Genomic DNA, 24,972 nt, shown 5'->3' with positions numbered 1-24,972 from the left:
CTACAATCACCTGGCAACCAGAGGCAACAAGAATGGAGAGACAGATATAGTGAAAAAGATGTTAAGGGAGGGGAGAAAAGAAGGGAAGGGTGAAGAGGAAAGAAAAGAAATAGAGGTAAATAAATAAGATGGAAGAAAAGAAAAGGTAGAAAGCATCAAAAGAAGTAAAAAAAATAGGGAAAGAAAGAAGGATAAAGGAAGTAAGGCAAAAAGGAGGAAGGGGAAGAGACCGAAGGATGAATGAAAGGATGAAAGATAAAATGGAAGAAATGGAAGAAGTGACAAAAAGCATCAGAATGGATAAAAATACATGTAAAAAGGAAAGAAAAATGATTAAGTGAATTGAGACAGAGGCGAGTGAGGCAAACAAGGGCAAAAAAGGAAGGAGGGATGACAAAAAATGAAGAAAAAATGAAGAGGGAAATAAGCTGAACAAAGAAATATGAGCAGAGAATAAAGTGAAACACTGAAGGATCTCAAACAAATATTTGATGTTTTTTGCAGTGAGAAATGTTTCTGCATTAAGTTTACACTCGTGCTACTGTAGCTGACTTCATGTTAAGAAAAGTTTGAGAACTTTAAATCCTCAGGTTCAGAAAAGGAGGCAGGGAGAGAGAAAATAATAGTTTGAACTCCATCAATTTATCAACAAACAACAAAGCGCCTTCTCTGGGTCAGACTGCAGCTCCCTTCATCCGCTCTCACAGCTGAGGCTCTGAACTCTGAACAAAATCCATAAAAAGCCTTGTGTGTGTGTGTGTGTGTGTGTGTGTTCTGGCAGGAAGCAGTGAGATAAGCTAACATTCTAGAATGCTGTCACTCGTTTTTCTTCAGACTGGATAAACTTTGTCCCACGTCCTCCAGTTTCCCAGCATTCCTCGGTGATGAACGCTGCACTTTCACACAGCCATTAAACCCAGTGAGCTTCGGCCACTCACTCCACTCTGCAACACAAACACCATGTTCACCCACAGTCCAGGGCAGCACACCAGTGTTTCATCTTGGGAAATATTTCATACAAGTGTGATTCATTTTACAATGTTCCTCTTTTATGGCCAAGTTGTTTAGTGATGGCATTACTTCAGCTCTCTGTGATTATTCCCTTGTTTCTTAGTTCATTGCAACTCAGCTTCCTGTCTGCGTTAACATGAAGAACATTAATATGCTGATATCTCTTCAGCGAACATTAAGGGGACAATTTAAAGCATCATTAATCCTGGATCTGACTCTCCTGACAGCATCATTAAAGCTACCTGACTGATATTTTAAATAATGTTGCATGCCTTTTTATAAAGGTCAGCTAAAATCTACATGCAGGTCTCAGCTGTTGTGGTGTTGCTTCTTGTCTAATTCTTGTAACTACTTGCTTAATTTAATTTTGTTCTCAGAGATATAACCAAATCTAAAAATCTGCTCTTAGAACTGGTTCTGTTCTGAAATTGTGGAAAAACAAAAAGGTTTCATGATCTTAGAATGCATTATATCACATTTACTGTCAGATTCTCTTTATTTGTGAGTGTGTGTCATTTTGTTCCAGTTGCTTTTCCAGCTATTGAATTCATTTTGCCAGCCAACTTGGAGGTTCTTTTTGGTCCTTTTAAGATCAATATGGGGGGCACACATGCTTATTTAAGCTTAGGAAAAAGTCAAAAATAAAACTCCCTGTCTGAAAAGTCCTAAAGTTGATTAAAGCATCGTCTCAGGGAAAATCTTTTGAAAGCACGTAAAGAGAAGCAAGTGGAGATGCAAAAATGCTCAGTGGTTGTGTTGGTTCTCAAACTTGGGGGGTTTGCAAAAATGTGGCTGGTGGGGAAAAAAGGCAGCTGGCAGAACTAATGTTTTGACTTCAGACAAAACGGACTCTTTGCAGTTACAAAGCTTTCATGACAAGACAGAAAGTGGCAGAGTGACAGGGGAAAGAAAAGAAAAACCGGCAACACTTCAGAACCTAAGAAGAAAGTAAAGTAGTAACAAAGATCAGCCTCTAAAATCCTAGACTAGGAATGACAGTTGTCTTGCTCTTGGATTTACAGTGAATATGTTAGTAGATTAGAAGCGACTTGTATGTGTGTTCTCTCTGAAGACACTGACAGTATATAGCCCAACAAATTAAAACGACATCTGGAGACATTAGTCACATCAGTAAAACACAAGTAGGAAAGTCACCTAAAAAAACAGCATCAACTAACAATAAAACACAACTGGCCTCATACAAGGTTGCATACAGAGTTGCTCAGCGTAAGAAACCACCATTGCTGAAGAGTTCATACTTCCAGCTGCATTAGACACAGTGTCAGCTGTGATTGATGAAAAATGTGCTGCAAAACTGATAGGTATCCCCCTGTCCAAAGACACTGCTGCAAGACATATGTGACATTCAACTGACTTGGAAGACCAACTCATAGGAAAACTTTAAGACACCCGTTTTGCTTTCCAAGTAGACAAGGCTGCAAACAGCAATAAAAACTGAGCTTATTGCTTGTGTTCGCTTTGTGGAATGAGATTCACTGAGGATTTGCTGTTCTGCCAGTTTTTTACAAACAGGGCAACAGCTCTGGAGGTATTTAACCTCACTGATGGACATGTCACAGAACACGGGCTGAAATAGGAGAACTGCAGAGGTTTTTGCATGAATGGAGCACAGATCATGGTGTGGAAAAAGACAAGTCTGCAAGCTCTAATCAAGGTCTCATCACGCAGAGTGGACGCACTGCGTTACACACAGAGTAGCAACAGCAGCAAGACATGAGCTTTGAATTAAACGAGGTGATGGCTGATGTTATTAGCATTGCTAATTTCATCAAAACAGGACCCCTGAAAGCACCGATGTTGTCTGAACTTTGTGAGGAGATGGGAGCAGAACACACAGCTGTGTTATTTCACAGCGAGGCTCCGTAGTTCTCGCGGGGTTAACTGTCATCACGAGAGGAATGCATGTATGACGTTGCAGCCAAGTTTGCTGATGACACATCACGTCATGATGAAACTAGCCTATCTCAGCGATATATTTGGAAAGCTGACTGACTTAAATCTCCAGCTACAAGGCAAAGACCAGCACTGTCCTCACCTGGCAAACAAGATCAGCTCCATCATTAGAAAGATGGAGGTGTAGGACAAACACCTTCTTTGAAAATCTGAGTGAATGTGTTGAAACCAAGGATTTGGATGCCTCTGCAGTGATTTTGTGTCTGAAGGGGCACATCTCTTCTCTGAGGGGATTCTTTCAGAAATACTTCCCAGAAAGCAGTGGTCAGTATACCTGGGTGAAAGATCCTTTCAATGCAGAAGCCTGTTGATTTCAGTTTTGTTGAAGAGGAACGTCTGACTAGATGAGATGACGTCTGACTCTTCCCTGAGACTCAAGCATCCCCTGACTGGACAAAGGGCCGTGGGTATTTTGCTTCCAATTGCCACTTCCTACCTCTGTGAGATCGACTTTTATGCGGTTGCCTTTCTGAAAACAAAGTACAGATCTAAGCTCAGCATTGAGCATGAATTGAGAGTGGAAGAAACAAACCTGCTGCCCTGTTTGGAAAAGATGTGCAGTGGAAGTCAAACTCATTGCAGCCACTAATACTCATGACAGGTTCATAAAATGTTATCTTTCTTACCAAATACCTGTACTTTGTTGTTGTAAGGACTGAATTTTATTTATTATTAAGTTTATTATCTGGCTTTAATTCAGCAGTGTGTGAACTAATGTCGGTACAGTCATACTGTAAAGTATGAATGTTTTTTTTTGTTTGTTTTTCAATAAAAAGTTAAACATTACCCATTTCTCATAGTTTTATTGGGAATGAGGTATTTTTCTTCCTCCAAAGGGGTTATGGTAGAAGCAGTTTGAGAACTGATCTAGCATGTACAGCATGTCCACGCTGATACAACAAGTGTTCAGTTGGGTTGAGATCTGGACTCACGGCAGGTCATTCCATCCTCTCCACTCCCAAATTCTGGGGGTATTCTATGATGACCCTGGCTCTGTGGCGTTGTCATCCTGGAGGATGGACCAAAGTTTTGAGATATGGGATCGCCACTGACTTTCATACTGCTCATTAAATCTGGGTCATTCTTTGAAACCTTAATCTTGCATTTAAAAATTTCTGTTAATGCACATCACTTTCGCTCAGAGCTTCCCTCCCTGGGCTTTCTGTCGAGCTCCATCTCATGTGTACCACATTCCAGCTGACTAATAACCACTCTGCAAGCACCTTCTGGGGTAGAGATAAAGGAAAATCCCCCCCCCCCCCCCCCCCCCCCCCGAGGCAAAATCCCTCATGGCTTTGCTATTGAATTCTCTCTTAAATGAAGTATCTGTCAATGGTTACCCAAACACTGAGAACACATGAAGAAAAAGTAGGGATTCCTGATGCTTAGCTAAAGCCCTGCTTGCTTGCTGTTGAGCCTTCCAGGGATAGATATTAGTAATTAGACAGGAAAGGCCTGGAAACCTGCCTAGAAACCTCTCAGGGAGGATAGGACCAATGCTGAAGCATTAGCTTTCTGACAGAGTTTGTATGAACCCTGTGAAAAAATAAATCACTCAACTTTTAATGAGACTTTATGGCCAGAGGAGAAAACACATCGAAGGGAGGGACTGATGGACGGACCGTTGTTTTCCAGGAAGACAGCTGGAAAACAAAAAGGGTGAAGAAGAAGAGAGGGGGTGATAAAGGGGAGGGGTTGAAGAAGCCTAAGGGTCCACTTAAGCTAATTAATGGATCATCGTGCACATCCAGTGAGCGTGCACGTTGTGTTTTAAGGGGGCTTAAGTCTTCATCCATTAGACAAATGAGAGGGCAGGAGGGAGCCTTCAAATGGAAGACTAATGGGCAGCAACATGCACACACACACACAGCTACAAAGAGTAATCAGTCTTTTGGACTAATCAGGATTTTTTAATGAACATGCAATCTCTCACTCTGAGGCTACAGAACACACTGATTGAATTAGAGCAGAACTCAAACTACAGCCAGAGGGAGACGGAGAAGTGATGAGGGAAAGGAAAGAGGGATGATTTTAAGGAGAGAGGGAAGGAAAAGTTACACAAAGAGCTGAGCAGGTAGTTCTTTTGGTGACTCAGTTTTCAAGTGAAACTCAGTTGAGTCACCTCTATTTTTTTCCCCATCTATGCATATGTTTTAACCCTAAAATCACCTGATTTGATTTTTGATTCTGACACTCCTACAGTAACTGCAGCTTTCTGTTGATGAAACATTTAGATGATACATCTAGCCTTTTTAGTTGTGAAGATATACTTAATTTATTTGGGGTATGTCATTTCAGACTGGAGGCCTTGTGAAAAAGTGGTTAGAATTACTTTTTGACAGCTCCTCCACCATGGAGAACATTTCTGATGAAGCTTCAGCCAACAGTTGAGGAATCAACTCAAGGTCGAGATTCATCCTTCAGTCCCAGTGTCATGTTTGTGCAGAATTTTTCCTATTTGTTTTTTCTTTTTTGTTTGTTCTTTTTAAGAAATCACTGGTCATTAGGTGTATAGTTTTATTTTTAGACTTCTTTTGTCCTCCTCTTGTCCTGCTTCTTTAGATTTTTTAAGGGCATGCTAAGATATGCCATGTTTCTGGCCAATATCAGATGCAACTAAAGAAATGGAAATAAGCTGCTAGAAAGAAATATCCTAGACTAGCATTTCTCAAATGGAGGTACATGTACCCCTCAGGGTACATGGAGACACTCCAGCGGGTACATGAGAAAGAAAAAAGGAGAACAACGTGTTTTGTCTTTCATATCTTTCTTTCTTAATCGCACTGAATTCAGTTTGTATTATGAAGTCAGTGCAGGTGGTCAAGATTACTACACCACGTGTGGAAATGTACACATATGTACATTTAAGATATATAAGAAGTTAATTTATTAATACTATGAAATACTGTATATCTAATCCCAAAATACCTGGCAGTTTGAAATGAGGCAATATATTGTTGAAACTTCACTTATTTTTCTCCAGAAATTTCAGGTTGTTCATAATATTTTCTAATAGGAATGGGTCAAAACAAAGGAAGAAATTTGCAGTTTTCATTATTTATAAATGACCTCTGGAGGTCAGACTGCGCTGATTGTGGAACCTGAACTACGATGTAAATTACACAATGTTAAAAAAAAATCTGAGAAGCACTGGCCTAGACAGAACTTGTTCATCCCTTGGGTTAGACCAGTGTTCAGTGGCTTAGACAGAAAAACAAATTCCTCTGAAATGATCAGATGGAAAGATTAGACTTAAAAACAAGTTGCCATGCTCAGACAAAAACTTTCAAATAACATCAGAAAGCCTGAGGAGTATTGATACAGATATAAATTGGGAAAGAAAATGCAAATACGTTGTGCACTGGTCTAAATGCTATTAACATTTTTTTTTTTTTACTTCGATTTAAATTAACCGCAATGAGTAACAAATTGGTTTTAACTTGTGAATCATGTGCATCCTCACCATGACAGTACTGGATAGATATTAAAATATTTCAGAGGATTGGATTCACAGCCCTACATGTTGCAATTTTGATTCTCAACACGTGCTTTAAATGGTACAGTATGTTCAGTAAAGCTATTTCTGGTGCTTTGGCTCTTAATCACTTCTTGTATCATGCCAAGTTGAAGAGCACGTCTGGCTGCTGATCCCTGCTCTGCAGGCGGTCTGTAAGCCTCTCTATGATATGTTTTTGGAAATGATAATCAGATTCATTCTGGTAGATTAGAGCTCCTCATGGCTCCATAAAGTCTCTTGCAATGTGGACTGACAACTGCCTTTCTAATTGCACAAGGGACCCGGAAACAGAGTCAAAACATGGGCTTTCATTGTTATTTTTACTTTCAGACTGAGGCGACAGGCTGAGTGTGAGATTAAACTGCAGCAGATTGAGCTCACAGCAGATCTTCGGGTTAATTTCCATGTGATTTAAATATATGGCCCCTCTTTGAGGAATCCGAGCCTGACTGATATCTGAATCTGATCTGAAATAGCTCCCCTAAGTCTCAGAGCACACTGCTGCTAGAGGGAAGGAGAATTTCAACTACTGCCAATCCTCTGCTTTAAAAATGTGGAAGGTCAAAAATAACAGTTTCCAGGCAGAGACAAGTTTTAAATCTCAAACCCCCAATTTGAAAGTGTGTAAAATATATGATATGCTTGCCTTATCGAAACATAAATACGCCTTAAATGTAATCCTGTTTCACATTGCATGGCTAGATGTTTGCAGTACTGCAAAGCAAGACAAGGTTGTTTATTCCCAAACGTATTTAAGTAAACAAATGTTTCAGACAGTTTTAACACCAATATATGGGCCAACAAATGACAGCTTGCATCCTACCTGATCAGACAGACTCAGATAACTCGCTTTAAAGAACCTGTATTGTATTTAGACTTACTTCAGTTTTTGCCCGATACTGTTTGAATATTACAAGTTTTCACAACTACTCATTTGACATGGATAATGCATCTATATCAGCCTAGCATTGGATCATGTTTCAACTGAACATTGACATCAATTTATCTTGGAATTAGCATGGAAATACAAAAACATTGCATCTATATGCTGCTGACCTACTGGGTTAGACACTCCTCAGTGACATGAGCGTTACACTTCTAGTGTACGAGCCACTGGCTGCAGTTACAGCCAGCCCAACTGTAGGTGGCAGTAATATACAACACAGTCTGCCACTAAACAGAAAAAGAAGACTAGGAAATTCAGTCGCTAATCCATTTAGCACCAGCAATCTAGTAACCAAACAAGTAGAATATTTAGTAGGTTGTCAGCTTCCAGCATGCCGGTGGTCAGCCTAGAAATGGAAATGGTTATGCAAAGAAGTATCTAAACTTTTGGATCATTGGCCTAAAAATGCTAGTCATTAATTTTAGTCTAATGCCAGTAATTGCCACCACCAGCTACTCAGTTACCATCACCAACCCATCATTGCTTGGACAAGTAGCTGGTTTCAGTAGAGATACAGCTTCCTGCTACTATAGTCTCTGTTGAGTGTTCAATAATTTTAATTAAGGCCATTTCACTGTCCCGTACTCAGGAAGACTGACACACTTAACCTTCCAATTTTAGGATGTCCACTCAGACTCCTGGGACACTATTACCATGTTTGTAATTAAAGAAAGCTAAGCTAAAATAAACAGCAGTACCCACGCCACAGCAGCCAAACAAGGTCGTGTCTGGAAGCCTTAATTGCACCTCATATGTACTTGCTTGACAAAATGAGAGCACCCAAACATACTAGACCCTCCACACTTCAAAGACATTGAAATTCACCTTCCAATAATGATCTTTTTTCTCCCCCACTCCCACATGTAGCACATCTAACATTCAGACTGTGGAGTTTTGCTCCAGCTTTCTGGGTCAGACAGGAAACATGGAAACATTGGCTCTCTAAAATTTGGGACACAGTCAAAAAAGAAATTAATAATACCTACTGAAAGTGGGTCACCTCTAAGATCAAATGACCAATAGAAGATTTTCTGAACACTCAATCGGCTTCCCTTCATTCCTACTTTGTCAGACAGTGAGGCAGCGAAGAGGGATGGGAGGGTTTTTATTTTTGAGCTGTTCAGAAAACCAGGTCAAAGACTTAGACAACTTTCAGGGTGAAAAAAAGGCCAACCTGGGACAAAACCCAGGTGAGATAAGATGGAGTATGAGCACAGATATTTTATAAAACAGTACCTTCAAAAACACAGATTAATACTTCTATGAGATATTAATCAATTTAAATGATTCATTTACTGATTTATTCATTTAATAAACATAATGTAAATTATATTTATGATAAAGTGTGTCAATCCCTGACGAAAATTTGTTATCATTCACCATTATCAATATTTTATTGCTTATTATCTGTATAAAAAAGATAGGAAATCATATGAATGACCAAATCAGAGAAACCACATTTATACACAGTTTTTTCTGATTTATACACCGAGTTTCTTTCTCCAACTGAATTGGTACGATTACAAAGTATGATACCAACAATAGTAGAACAGACTATTCAACTGCTGATATTGTATTATCCAGACAGTTGAGTTCAACTTTCTGGTTATTTCAGCCTCAATAGGGTTTGATTTAATGGCTGCTCACCTGCCAGGGGTAGATAAACTATAGCTTTCAGCAAATTCAAAGTCTCACACAATTCTCCAATCAGGCGAGTGGAAACGGGTGACATGCATTGTTTAATCATTTTGTATTGAAAACTTTGTTATTGTGGTTTGCCATATGCCAGCTATCAATAATCCTTTGTGCTGAATCTGTCTTCCAATCACAGACTGTAAATGACTTGCGGACCAATCAGACTCTGAAAATTGTGCATTTCACGGCATGAGAACAGCAAACAGGAAACCAGCTACCAGCTGAATTTTATTCAAATTGTTCGTTCAACCACACAAGTTTAAACACATTTGTGAGGGAGAGAAAAAGCCAAGAATACTGAACAGAAACAAAACATTACAACACGCTGAAATAACACCAGAGAAGTCTGGAAAAGTTTCCCTGGGTGTGTTATTGTCTACACTCTTGACCAAGACAAGTTTAACACTGAACAAATGTGTCCGGTGAAGGTTATTAAATATATCCTCTCATTACCCAGTTTTAGTTCTGGGGTCTACAACTATTATTAAATCAAATCTAACTTTATTTATAAAGCACTTCTCATACAAAAACAGTGCAAAGTGCTGAGAGGAGACACTTTAACTTCTCCTGGAATGGTTTTATATAAAACAATTCTGATAGAAACTTGAAGTTTAAGTGGTCATGTCAGCTTTTATGGCAACTTTACAAGTTGATGCCAGTCATTACATATTGATAATCTGGAAATAAAATGTTAAAAAGAAAGTAATTTTTTTAGTATAATTTCATATTAAAAATTTATAAATGCCCAAATATGCATGTTAATAATCTTGTGCAAATAATTTCTAGGAACTGTCAAAGCCTTGTTATGTTTATTTTTGGGTTTGTTTTGGGTTTGTTTTCCCTAAATAATGGGCAGTCTACAAAATTATTTAAATAATAAATGGCAAAATACTTTTTTTTCTCTCCAAATAAAACCTGCACTTATTTTCAGTTGCAGACATGTAAGTTTGGCTACTGGGAAACTAAACATGTTAAGTATGAAATCCGAGAAAGTCTCAAACATCTCCACTGAAGATCTTCAGTTATACTTTTACCAAAACATCCCAACCTATTCCTCCATGCACTCATGCCTATTGCTGCATTATGTCTGAGATAAAGCTCTGTGTTTTGAACATAAAGTTTTATTTTTGTGCTTGCCAGGTATTGCAGATGATGGAACTCTGCACGTAAAAACTTATTACTCACTAAAAAGCTATGTTTAAAATTTCCTTTTGATTTATGCCTTTTATTTCGTGTCCTAGACAATTTTTTTAGTCTTTTCTTCAACAAAAAATTATCTGGCTTGCTGCTGAGCATTTACTCTGAGGATTAAAATACTCCAATAAAATGAAGGTCTGACCTGTGAGCTGGGTGTTTATTCGGACTCCAGGTCAACATTTTACACTGCTGTCAGTTTAACAGAAAGGGCTCTGAGCTCATATTGAGCTGTATCCCCAGAGTCCCTGGAGTCATGAAGTTCATGAAACCAGTTTTAACTCATGCAGCATTCTATTTATTTATTTATTTTACAGTAACTTTACTGTATTTTCTGCATGGCCTACCAGAAAACTACAGCCCACTGTCTGGCTTTGAAAGCATGCTCATAGAATAGCAAAGGCTCCGTGAAGGCTACAGCAAAATACCTTTACATGCAAAGCAGACATCCTTTACTGGTGTGTATTTGCAGAGGGGAAGCATTTTATCACTCATGCATGTGCACAAGCGCACACACACACACAGAGTCATATATCAGAAGTGTGGGGAGGGTTCAGGAGGTATTAGAGCATTTTCAAGGAGAGAGGATAAAGACAGGAGGGAAACAGGGAGGAGGAGGTTGAATCTTATCGTATTTAATCCAAAGACAGACATGTAGCCCCACCCTTAACTCGCCAACTGCTCAAGGACACACACAAACACACACCAACATACACACACACACAGGGGGATTAACCCTTTCAGCCATTTAAAGTCTCAGAAAAGAGGCCACGTCCGCTGTGAGTATTTGTTTTTATGGTTGTGAGAGCTGACATGAGAGTTTGCATTTTTTCCTACATCTGCTATGTGATCACACACCTGATCAAACAAGCTTAATAGAATTTGAATTAAATCAATGGTGCAACTTTGACAGTGGACAAAAAATGTAAGATCTTGTAATTAATTATGATAATACCATGTTGGAAAATCTGAACACTACTTACTTGCAAAAAGACAAAAAAAAAGGTTCATTAAGAGCACAGTGATAAAAAAATATAAACATAAATGGAAAGTTAAAATGTTTAAAGCTTTCCATTAGGTACAAAAATTATTATGCATATAAAAACAGGAGAGTTCATTAAACGGTTGTGCTAAAAGCAAATGTTTAGTCAGTGTTTTATTAGTGAATCAACTCCAAAGATTGTTTTCATTGACAAAACCAGAGCAATTTTCTGTTATTTCCATGAGGTGGGTTTTTGGTCTGAATACATAAGAAATAACCATTAAACCAAACTGGAGGGAAATGAAGATTAAATTTAAAACTCAAATTATTATTTTCATAAACAATTACTGTAATGACATTTCCAATTAAAAATCTGAGCATTAAAATTGTCGAGTGGAAGGTTTAAACTCAAACTTTAAGAAATCAAATTTTGTTATTTATGTTTATTTTCTTATGACATATGAAGCTTGAAATGCTGAATATTATTTATATATAGTAAGAATAAGAATAACAGGTTTTACTGCCCCCATTGCTTGACTGCTGAGTAACACAATGAGCAGGGGAACATTGATCCTGGTCATCTGAATCGCCTCTTAACTTTGGGATGAGAAGAAATGTTCTACTGTGACAACATTTATGATTAAAGGGGTCATTTCCAAAACGCTGCGCTCTCGAGCCGACCCTGTGGTTTGTACACCTAAGTGTGAGCAATAACGTGAAGAGCTCAATTGTTCAGATTCAAATATCCTAGAGATCCTGCTTCCTTGCTGTTGCATTTGACCACTATGGTGACAAACCTTTTGTTGTGTATGTGGGGGGATTTACTATAAAGTTGGGCATCTCAGACTTTTAACAGGACAGAGATCAGATAATCCCTTCTGGCCTTAATCCACGGCCAAAGAGAAGAGCAGAAGGGAGATGACAGAGAGGACCCTCCTATCTGTCAAACGTTTGGGGTGGAAAAAAAACCTTCTCAGAGGGTTTGAAATGACAGTTAGTTACTGATACAGGAACACACACCATGCTCTCTAAGATGCTGAGCATTTTGATTTCTTCTTTAATTTTTGACACAAAAAGGGTGAAAAGTGAAGTAATAACAGTTACAAACTTGCTGCATTCCAGCACGTCAAATAATTTCAAACAGAAGGGAACTTTTTGATTGAATTTGGGGAACAAAACAGCAGAGTGGACGCTAAGATAACATAACAGGTACATTTTCTCCTTCTTCAAAATGCAGACAAAGACACTGCACAGAATATGGAAAATGGTTATGTTTTATATTGTATTTATAAATTATTTGTCACTACGTCTAAACAACAACATTTATAAACAAAAAGCTGTTGGGGCAGTTTTAGGTCAGACGGAGCTTAAAGACGAGTTTGCCACTGTAACAGGATCCCCATCAGAAACTACGATACTGCTCATAAGTTTAAATATGCCATACTGGCATCCTCTAAAAAATGTCCCTAAAAAGCAACAGCAGAGAATTAACTCATTGGAGTTTACCCATCAAAGTCCACTCATAAGAAGGTAAAATGGGGCTGGATGGAGATGTAATGCTCCACAATTAATGCAGTTAAGACACAATACTAATATATTACAGTGACTTCAAAGGTACAGTTACTTAATAACTCTTCTTATTTAAACACTTTTGTAACTTCCTGGTTGGGTTTTGGTGATAGCATTAACTGGTCAGGTTAGAAAATTATCACAGTCGGGGATAAAATACATTCCTTTTACAGCACAGCAATCCGTCTCATGGGCACCATTTTGGTGGTTACCCTAGTAAACACGTCTTACAGTAGAACTTTCTCATTTCCAGGTAGGGCTATCCCAGTGAGTTCACTTGATGAGAGTTGGAACTCAAAAATACTTGCTTTGAGTTAGAAAACAGTCATTGTTATTACTAAAATACAGTTTTATTTTGCAACCATCACCCTTGTGGACAACATTTTGCTAGGAGCCTTGGTTCCATGTAAACACCACATTGTAACAAACTTTTGCTTAAGCTTAGGAAACCTTGTGTATTTTGTCATATTTTTAAGCAATGATCATAGTTGGTAGGGATGGCCTCAAATGGCTGCATTCTCTAAATTTACCAGAGTCTCCAAATCAAACACACTGCCCTTAAAAATGCAAATAAATACATGGTAAATGTCTTAAATGAGGTATATACCTTAATTTATAGATTTAGTCAATAAGGACTCAGAAATCAGCAGGGAAAGTTCTGCTGGATATTGTGGTACAAAAACAAACAGAAGTGTGTTGTTTAGGATTGGTTGGTTGGGTAATTCTGCCTCGTGTCATGGCCTCTTTTCAGGAGGAGTCAGAAGCTCTGATTGAGGCTAAAGTTGAATGTATTTAATACAACTGTTAGCGAGCAAAGAAGGATTAGTTTCTGGGTGGTTATGTCCAGCCATTATCCATCTCATCTTCAAATAAAGAAGGCTTGCCACCCATATTTCTACTCCAACTACTTTAAAATAGATTTTTTACAAGTTGAAAACAAAATAACTAAAATACATGAATAAAAGTATTTGTATCTGTGGTTGTTTTTAATTACCTTAATTTCCAAGAGCATCCTGGATATGAAACATTAATGTTAATTTCTGTCAAGCTCAAACAGTGTTTCGAATAGATTCGTAGGAGTTGGTGTGAAACTGATTTAATTAGTAATTTTGGGGGGTGTTGCTAATTTTTGGCCTTTTTTAAAGGAAGGTGCTGTTTGGCGTCCAGTTCTCCATCATTACCAAAGCTGGACAAGTGGAGAAGGAGGAGGAAGAAACTGAGGCAGCATTTGGTGTTTTGGTTGCAACTCAGTGTTTTTATTTGGCAGTACAGGACGTGAGATCTGAAGCTGTTATTTAAACCAGATTTTGTCAAGAAGTATATTTATCCATTAGTGTTTCAGCAAGGAGGGTCAGCCATAAAAACTGATAAGCATCACTTCCCATCCCAATACAGTTCTCAAGTGAGATAGACAGTCTGTAAACTAAAAGAAATGGTCAATTTTTTATTTATTTTTTTCCAGAAAATAATGACGTCCCCGTATGTGGACACATGTATTTTAATATTGATTTGCAGCAAAGATGTAACAAAAAATGTTTTAAAATATTTGAGTTTTCTCATCAAATGATGCATTGTATATGCAACTCTTGTATGAGCATGAACGTTTTAAATTTAAAGTTTATTTTATTTGTTAGCTTGTTCCTCCAATGGAGGCAAAGTACAAAACAACAGACTATAATAATAAACAAGCTTAACTAAATGAACCAAAAGGGGTGTAGGCTGAAGTGGAAGCTTATATAACACCTTTTAACAACAGAATAAAACACAAAGAAAATTTAAATTGGATATTTTTTAAGGAAATTAAGTCAGTTATTTAAAATCTTGAGGTTTCTTATGCATCAGTGTAAAAACAAATAATCACTATACATTTTTAAACACTGTCAAAGAATAACAAATTTTAATGTTTTCAAGACAAATAATTAAGAGGTTTTACACCCATAAGAGAAACAGTGACATTTAACTTTGGTTCTTACCTTGGGTTTTTCAAAAATTAAACGAGCTCTCAGATCGTACTTATTTTCTCTCGTTCTTAACAGCTACTGGAAATTGGGGGGTAATTGTTTGTTCTTAGCTTTGTACATCATGTGGATTAATTCATAATTACTAAATTTGAGTATGCTTAATTAAATGAATAACGGATTTGTTGTGTAAAGAAAAGGTTTATTAGTTAATATTCTAATGACTTTATTTTGTAATAAAAAGATTAAATTTGTTTTAGTTTTATCCCCCCAGTTTTAACCTTTTAAGTTTAAGTTCCACTGTATCCAGAAGCTGCTTCAGATCCCAGTACGAAAAAAAAAAAAAAGTTGTATCCTCCCCATGAAGGATACATTTTAATAAATCATTTCTAAACAAAATAAACTGGATTGAAGCGAACTAAAATCTGACATCACATTGGTGACACAGGAATCTCACACTGCGTTCAATCTGTGTGTGAGTATATTTTACAACTTGTTTTTTTCAGTGTAATATTTTGCTGGCTACCTTCAGAGATGACTGAAAACTAACTGAGCAAATCACTGGAAGGAGAGTCATAAATCGTGTGACAGAGACACAAGATGTCCATTACTGATTACATGGACTTTTGTTTTACGACACATTTTCCAACTTCATAAGAAAAACCTTGAAAGAGATGGCCAGTTTAAAGGTTAATTTCTTAAGGAAAGTCTGGCAACTTAATGAATGCTAAATATGACAAACGCTACGGTTGCATGATGTTTTGAATTTGGAATTAACTATTCAAAATTAAATAATTTGGAATAAAAGTATTCTCCTTACATTTACATGGAAATAGTGATTCCGAATTGAGGTTTACGTGGAAAACTGGTTTAACTGCCTTTATTTTGATTCCACTTTAAAACTGAGGGTTGGGAAGGGTTCTGATTGGACAGGGGGCCGACGTGACGTCTACTGGAAGTAACATAAACAAGTAAACAAACTCCAGTTCCACACAATAAGAACCATTTTTGCTTTGATTTTAATTATAGTTTTGCAGCAGCTGCTCAGAATAAGGTTTTACATGGTAATTTTTAAAGCGTTTTATTAATTCATTATGAAGGGATTACTACACCAACATGCATAGAATCATTCGAAGATTACGGCAGAGAGACTGAAAAAAAAATTATAGTCAAAATTTAAACTCCAGTATTGTTTTTACCTCAAATTTAAAAAAAAAAGAGAGAACATGCTCTTGATATCTGACAATGAAAGTAATTACAATGTCTGGCATCATTTTGTTTTTAACTTCAGCTTTTCTGCTGTCACTCCAATAAGAAGAATAAACTGAAACAACAAACAGGTGAAGCAGACAGATCCTGAGCTGGAAGCAGATATTAAAGCTGCTCTCAGTGGGAGTCTGACAAACTGAAGTAAAAATGGAAGGCAGGTCGCTGTTATGACTCCTGTCATAATCACTGTTCAGTTTGGGAAAGCACGCAAAGTTTTATTTCTGTCTCAGTTAACACACACACAAATTAGCCACCGCATCCTCAAAAGCAAAGTTTAGGAAATACTTAAAATAGAAAGATCAACTTGTACAACGCTTTCAATTTAATTTTAGGATTTTTTCTTTTCATGAGAGGTTGAGAAACAGAAATAACTATGATCATCCCAATGCTAAAAGTTAAATGCTGCTGGATTCAGAAATTAAATTAAAAAACCAAAAAAAAAAAAAGGAAATGAAATTCTGAGACACGTTTCCATCAAAATGCTTAAAAGCAAGAAATTATAAAAACCTTAGATGGATCTATTATCAAATAAACTAATGAGAAAGCAAACATATTACACAACATACTCTTGATTCTCAAATTCTATTGTAGAAAAATTTAGGAATTTGAAAGGATAAACCGATTGACTGTGTATTTGCATAGTAATCTATAATATGTGCTTTTATTGTTAGTGTTCTCTAAACCTTAAAAACTCCATATTTGAAGGTTTGTGTCATATTCCTGCACTGTGCAGTGGCAGAAAAGGCAGCAACAAACAATAAATTGAAGGAGGTCTAAAAGGGAGAGCAGACTAAGAACAATGTTCATTTGACCTTGAAAAATTAATTCAAATATGCATTCATTCTAAAGTTTTGTCAAATTTGCCCTCATATTTATTTCTGATGAACGAAGGAGTTGCAGTCAAGCAAACCACTTTACTTTGCAAAGTCACCTCCTCTGTTAAGTACCTTTAGGCTTTTACCTTCCAAAAGATATGCTCAATACCCCTAACGGTTCAAAATCAAGCAATCAATGATACAAGCAATTAATATGACTCAATAACGCCTGCTAATTTAGCAAAAAATGACTATGCCACATTCTGCACATTAAACTTGAACATTTTAATATAAATGAAAACTGAAAAAAATATATATTTTAATTTTTATACTTTAAAATGTACCAATTTAAAAGTAATGTTTGCACTCAAACACTGTATTTTCTTCACATTTTCTTTTAAATACCACTAATTCCCACCCTAAACTCTCTAAAACATAATGACACAAGCTGTAATATAATGTGTTTATATCAAATATTATCTGTTCAGAGGGAACCACATGATTCAGAACCTGTAGATCAAGACAAATTACTGCAGTGATTAGTTGTTTCCCCACATCAACAGAAGTGTCCCCACCCATCAATGTTCATAATGGAAACTGAACATCTAAACAGATTTGAAAACTTCATTCATTAAGCTCTGAAGCTATGCAGTAACACACACTTGAACAGTGAGGACAGATTCTTCTAACCAAATGTGGCACTTTTAAGAAAAAAAAAAAGGTTTCCATGTCCCCAAAACAACCTCATTTGCACAAATGTGCTTACCATTTTACATAAGTCTGTGCTTCAACCTCTTTTTTTAACCTCCAAAAATGTTTTAATCTGTCTCCTTCAATTGCCCTTGGTGTTAATTAATGATCTAAATCCCCTGAAAGGCACCGTTTTCCGCTCTTACATCTACTGCACACAAAATAACTCCAGTCTGTATTTGAGCCTGCTATTTTTGGCCTGTATAAGCTCTTATCTATTATCCAGAATATTATCAGATCTATGTGAATGTGTGTGTTTTCAAGTTCAAGCAGGTCTTTAACCTTCACTTTTCCCGTGGGATTGCTGCAATGCCTTGAGGCAAACTGGGAAGACTCCCAACTATACAAGTACACACACAGTTCCTGAGGCATGCATTCTGTACACATCCTCCACTGTTTACTCATTAATTTCAGTGCAGATTGTCATGGCATATTTATATACACACACAAAGCGAGATTTATCAACAATTAATGTTTTGACATTTCTCAGAACTGCAACATGTGTCTCTCTTTTTTAAAAAAAAGTATTTATTTGACTGAATTCAGTAAGTTGAATCTTAAAGAATTTGATGCCTTATTTTTATAGATTCACAGATCAACAGCTCTACCTCCAAGGAAAAATACATATACATGTATATACATGTATTATATTCAACCTTATCCTGCAAAGTGATGTTCTTGTATGAAAGCTCTTTAACCTGATAATTATTAAATATTCTGTGCATTCAGTTCTTACAATTAAACTAATTAAAACCCCAACTCAAGTCAGTGGATTACGTTGGTCAGACTAACAGGAAAAAATGTCTTATTTTGTTTTGTGTGTGTTGGTCACCCTTTTAATTAAACCGTGGCATTTTCCCCCTCCGTCACATTGGTTAATTTGTTGAATTTGTGTGTGCCAGTTTGTTCTGACTATTACATATTTCTTTGGTCTTGCAGTCTCAATAATGCTACAAATTGGATGTACTGAGAGAATCTTCAAGTCAAACAAAACAACTGGCCAAATTAACTATCAGAAAAATATATACGGCACCATCACTATGCAGCACTGCAGAAGTACTGATATATATGTTCACTTTAAGATTTGGGTTCAATCCAAGTGTGCAGTTGGATATTATAAAAGTCGATTAAATAAAGAAATCATTTCAGAGTTTACAATAGTTACTTTCCCTGTTCAGAGCAATCATAATAGTAAAGTTCAGTTTCATCTTTACAGCAAAATGAGAGGTTGAGAAAAGCAAGAAAATGACTCTTTACCTTAAATTCAGGACTGTCCAAACACAAGCAGCTTCACAGCAAGTCAGTGAGTAAGAAATCCAAGTCCAAATCCAGGTAGAGAAGCAGGCGATGTAGTCCAGACTCCAAAGGTAGCTTCAATCCTGATTATATTATGCATTCATGAATCTGCTGAGAGAAAGAGGAGGACAAGAAGGGATAGAGTCAGGACTGAAAATCTGTGCTTTTATCTTTATCCAGATGCATTGTGAAATGGGTGCAGGTTTTCCTGAGAACTGGGACAGCCAGAGATCAGGATACAGCTCAGCGGAAGATCAAGTTGATAAAGTACTCTGAACTCGCACAAAAGACAGGGGGGGAGGATGATCCATACTCAACATTAGACCAAATATAACATACTTCTTTAATACTCACTGAAATACGTACAGGGCATAGTATCCATAGCTGTAAAGTTTAAAACTAGCTGCATCTTATTTATGCTCATTTTAAATGCTATCTGTTTCCTACTATTCAAGAAATTTTTAACATTTGATCTGTCAAAGTTACTCAAAGAAATGTTTTCTAGGATGTTCTACCCATTACATCTTGTTTGGACATGTCAGCATTTTTCTCACACAGTTTTTTTTATCTTTTATTATTAGTTATGTAATCTGGCTTTTGCGGCCATCTACAATTTGCTAACAAGTTTACATACATGAACTACAAAATTTGAGATTATAAAGCAGAGTTTTAAAGCAATTCTCAGTATGTGCACAACTAAGGATTGAATTCATTCTCCTGCATCACTGTCAAACACTTAACAAGAACATGGTAAGGAATCCAATAAGTCCTGCTAGTGTCCTCCTGACATCATTTGTACAGGAAAGCAGTGACTGGAAATGTTTAATTATCCTGCGGACATCCCTTGTCAACTGGCATTTTTAACAGATTATAAGCTTTTTTGCACAAACCATAAACTACCCACATACATTAGCACGTTATAAGCATGTACATACAAAATATTAGCATGTAAGCAAGTTACTAGCAAGATTTAAAACGTTACCAGCATCTGATATGGTATAGGATCTTCACACAAGTTAATTGCATTTTCACAATTCACAAGTTATTAACATATACAGACAAGATATAGTATATTCTTAGAAGTTATTAGCATGTGTATGCAAGTTAGCATAAACGGAAAACTTAGCATGCACATGCTAAGTTATTAACATCATTAGATTAGTTAAAATTGTATTGTCCTTTAAACCTTTTAGCTTATAGTGACAGTTAAAGGTCACCACACGGCAAACGCCCACCTTGTATGGCAAGTTATTTTGTTTGCATAGCATTTTATGCTAGCACAGCTGCAAAGTTTTGCAAAGCTCTGTGATTTTATATACAGCTTTATCTTGTAGCTATACAACTACAGACTCTGAAGTTAGGTCAATATTCGCTTCAGTTATTTTATTAATAGGAGCTATAATCTCGACAACCTGCAATGGCAGCAATCCAGCCCAGGCTTAAAAATGAAGATTTCCAGTGTGTAGTAGTGCTAACACTTGATTTTTCTACTTCCTACGTTCCTGCTCCTCTTGCATTTTACTATATTTGTTCTTTTTTTGTTCAGGTTGAGTAATAGAAAAAAGAAAAGAGCATAACACTTTCTCAAGTCTCAAGAGGAAGTTTTGAATTGTACACCTTATACCTGCTAAGATAACCATAGTTGTTCACTGCCCTCGCTTAGTGACATGCTCTTGCTACCTCAGAAGAGCCACCAGCATTGCAAGAGGCTCCACACACCCCAGTCATAACCGGTTTCAGCTGCTGCCTTCAGGAAGACACTACCGGTCTACCCAAACACACACAACCAGATACAGAAATAATTTATTACCCAGGCCATCACTGCAGTAAACAGTCAATAAACACTTTATGCATATTTGCACTTGGACTCAAATAGATGTGTTTTACTGTTTGTACTTTAGCCATATTGGTCAGGCCATAATTCACTCAATGCACTTTAATAATTGTTACTTCAGTGACGTCTTTGTTGAGTGTTTTTAATGTTTTTTTAGAAGCATCTCAAATTTCATTGTGTTTAATTATGAAACTACAATAAAAGTTTCTGATTCTGGTGTGGAGACCTATATGGATTAAGAAAAAAAAAAAAAAAAATTTTTCTGAATCCACTTGGTAGCAAAAAAAAACTGACATTTGAGACATTCAAGACATTCAGAATCAAAACTGACTTCAGATATATTCTGACAGTAGAAGCATCCCCTCGCTGACTGTCAGGCAGAAATCACTTTGCCTCAGCACAGTCGATGTAAAATGGACTGACTACAGTGTTTTAGATCTTTGTGTACTCCTATTGCACCCTTCACATGCATGACGCACTTTCAAGTCTAGAACATGGAGAAGAGTTGGAAAAGTCAACAAGTTTGTCTGCTGTGGACTAGCAAGCAGGTTGTGTTTAAAAGATCATTTTTTCTTCTTTTTAAGCTTCAAACAGCTATTGGTAGAAACAAAAAGTCATTTAGTAGCTTCTACACTCATGACTCTTGGTGGGATTTTATATTATCGGACACTTGATTCCCTTCATTTATACTCCAAACTTATTTCTGACTTCTGTTTATTGTCGTTTGTCTGTTACCTTTTTCCATTCAACAGCTCTATTACTCTACATTCATTCTAGACTTCTTATTCAAATCACAGCTGACAACACGCAGAGCCTCTACACACCCATTTCCCAGCAGCGCCTGCTGTGCAGTTTTGACTCCTCTCACATCAAGAATGGGATCTCTTCGTTAATGGGCCACAGGCTCAACATTCTTCCCGTTTGCATGCTGAAATTCACACAACAGCCAGGTTGATACCAAATCAATTTGTCTCCATTAAAATCTTGTACACACACTACACATGCATGCACACACCTACCCACCCACAAGTATATTGAGCTTCCTGCTGACTTTCAGAGCTGCCTGAGCTTTAAGCAAACATGAGTCAGAAACCTTACAATCACTATATATATATATATACACACAAATTTGTGTGTGTGTGTGTGTGTTGAAGTCAGAGATTATCTGCTGCAGAAAGTGAAACACAAAGAACTGCAGCTGGAACTAAATGAAAAAAATATTCACTGAGCATAGAGATTATTGTAATGTGATTACCAAAGCGGAGGTTATGTTTTCAGCAGCGTACATTTGTCTGTCTGTCTGTTTGCAACATAACTCATAACTATGAACAGGTTTTGATCAAATTTTCAGCAATATAGGAATAAGAAACAAGTGATTACATTTGGATGTGATCCGGATCAATGTCTGGATCCAGGAATTCCGAATTATTGGGGAGATAGGAATAATTTTGCCATTACAGCTTTTAACTCAACAGATAATGCCCAGAATCATTGGCCAAAAAAAATTGTTTGATCCAGATCATGTTGAAATTCTGGATCTGATTGTATGTTAGGGCTGTCAAAAATAACACATTTAACTGCGGTAACTAATTTATGTAATTAATTGTGTTAATATTTTTAACGCATGCACAACATGACAAGCCCCATACATTCATCATTTCTCTGTATGGTGGCAAGATGGAAAAGACGAACCGGCTGGCTCTATGGATGGATTTAAGAATAAACACATTAATGGAGCAAACCATGGACGTTGCCTCCGGAAAACTGACTGCTGGATCCACCACACACACATACTTACTCAAATATAAATCTGATAATGGACTGGTAAATGTAGACAGCGAGCTTTCAAATACTGTATCAGAAGTGCATGTACAATTTCAATCTGACTAAGTTCATGAGCTAGCTAACTAGCTAGCTAACTAGCTAGCTATCAATATCACAAGCAGAACAATTGCTTCTTTGCATAGCTACAGACATTTTCTTCATCAAATCAATTGAAGCCTTTTTGGTTGTTAGAGCAAAGCAAACTCAAGCACATTTTAGAAATGACTACTGTTTTATGTCTGATGTTTTCGATTTGGATCTATGCTACTGGCTTGTTGGTCTCTGAATCGATGCATCAAAGTAGAACAATGCAAAGAGAACTGATAAAATGATGGATAGTCAAATGCAAGACCAATACTTTTAAGAAATTACACTAATGATTTGTTAGCAAATCAAAGTTTTACTTTATTCTGCTTGTAAATTATTGTCACAACTCTTGATTCCATACATTATACTTGCTTAAGAAGTAATGATTAAAACTTGACTCTGCGTTTCAGGTTTTGTGTGATTTCTGTCTGCAGACTTTATATCTCACACTGTGCTTTTCAAAGACTCTGCTTCTTGTAATGTGAAACTAAAGCTCTTAATTGCAGGGTGTGCAAGAAATGCAGGATAAGAGTTGCAACTATCAAGCATTATTCTTCGTTCAGTTCCAGATTGTCATTTAACAGTTGGTCAAAGAGTATTCATAGCTGCAAGTCCCTCCAGTTTTATATTCCACTAAACTGAATCTCTTTAGGTCTTAAACTTCAGTTGTAACAAAACATTTTGTGATGCCACCTTAAATTCAAATAGAATGCTGTCAAATTTTCCATTTCAATGAATAATCTGTCAATAATCCATAAAAAATTAATTTGGTGCTGTCTTACTCTGACACCACAATTTACAATAAGTCTATTATAACATTTAAGTCTAATAAAAATTTAAAAATCTTGAAGTGATGCATGAGTCTATTATTTCTTCTGGCACTTATGTGTTCAGAGCCAGCTGCAATTGGAAAAGCACTCCAATGATCTATTGGCTGCCAATGAATTAGGCCCAATAATGTCATTATAACTTTAGAGTAACAGAAAGGTCATGTTTCCATCATGCCTCCTACTTCCTTTTTCATTGTTTAAGCTGAAGCCCATTAAATGTTCTCTTTGTGTGTCTTCTTTGCAAGTGAAAGAAAATCTTTACAACCTAAGTGATGATCTTGGTGTAATCATTTTGGATGGAAATGGGTTTCAATTTGACCACTTAAATTAAGAACTGAATATGGTCTTGCAAATGAGACGCCAAACAAATAAACCATCATCATTTACCAATGACAATAAGAACTACAACTAAAGCTAAAGTGTTTACTTTGCTTTACTGTTGGAAAAAAAAACAAAGAGAGAGAAAGAGAACTGAAAACAGATGAGTCTGTAGTTGAAATAATCATCTAAAACACTGGCAGCGAGCAGCTTGATGAAGCAATAAACAACCATTCATCAGAGCAGAACACCGACTAAAGAGCATCTGTGATTATATTTGCAAATGAAGTGACAACATCATCTGAGTGCAGTCCAGATAAGCAACTAGTCTCTGTTCCTCACATTTATGTCTGTTGAATTGTTAGCAAGGCCTGAATGACATCGGGTTATTCGGATGTTACACACTCTGGACAGACAAGGTGGATAGTTAGATTTTGCTTGACAATAGCCAAAGAAAAGCAAAAAAAGATAATGTACTTTATGTAAAGCTAAGACAGAAGGGAACAACACAGGAAAATGTGTGTGTGTGTAGTGATGCTCATTTAGGGAGCGGTGAGTCAAATTTCTGCTTCATGCAAATGCTGTGGGTGAATCAGATTTGATTGTGATTTGATTGCCAGCGTGCCGCAGGAAAAGTCACCGCCTTCCAAAGAGCATCAAGAGCTGAATTCTCTCCAACCACTGTTTGTTCTGGATGACACATTGAAGAAAAAGAAAAAGAAAAGAAAAAAATTTGTCTGCTATACAGAGAAATGCCCTACTGGCTACAAATCAATCTACCAAAACAAAATTAAGCTGTCCATCTAAATATAAGTATGGTCCAGAGGAAGCAGAAGATCCCATATATAGTGATGGCATGATTATTATGAGTATTTAATGATCATATTCATGGGCAAAAGTACAGATACGGGAATGATGAAAGAACTATGTGCACTTCGCAGCACTATAAATTGCCCGCTTTCATTAAATTCCAACCTTAACTTTGCCCTTCAGGCATTTACATCATTGATAATGTAGCAACTTAAAAAGTCAAAACCTTACAAATTGAGGTCAGTCGTATCAGATCAATAAAAACTGATACTTCAATATTTACAGTTTGTACA

General features: G+C 36.8%; 1 protein-coding gene across 1 annotated transcript in view; it reads right to left on the bottom strand.

The window, feature by feature from the left end:
• LOC121656538 (semaphorin-6D-like) overlaps positions 1–24,972 on the bottom strand; it is a 184,457-nt gene that overhangs the window by 133,887 nt on the left and 25,598 nt on the right. The window contains exon 2 of the mRNA XM_042011580.1: positions 18,938–19,084. The gene's annotated coding sequence lies outside the window, so the exon portion shown is untranslated. The remainder of the gene's footprint in view (positions 1–18,937; positions 19,085–24,972) is intronic.

This window comes from Melanotaenia boesemani, chromosome 17 (assembly GCF_017639745.1).
Source record: "Melanotaenia boesemani isolate fMelBoe1 chromosome 17, fMelBoe1.pri, whole genome shotgun sequence".
NCBI classification, from domain to species: Eukaryota; Metazoa; Chordata; class Actinopteri; order Atheriniformes; family Melanotaeniidae; genus Melanotaenia; species Melanotaenia boesemani.
The sequence above is the reverse complement of the archived record's forward strand: the minus strand, read 5'-3'. Positions and strand labels throughout refer to the sequence as shown.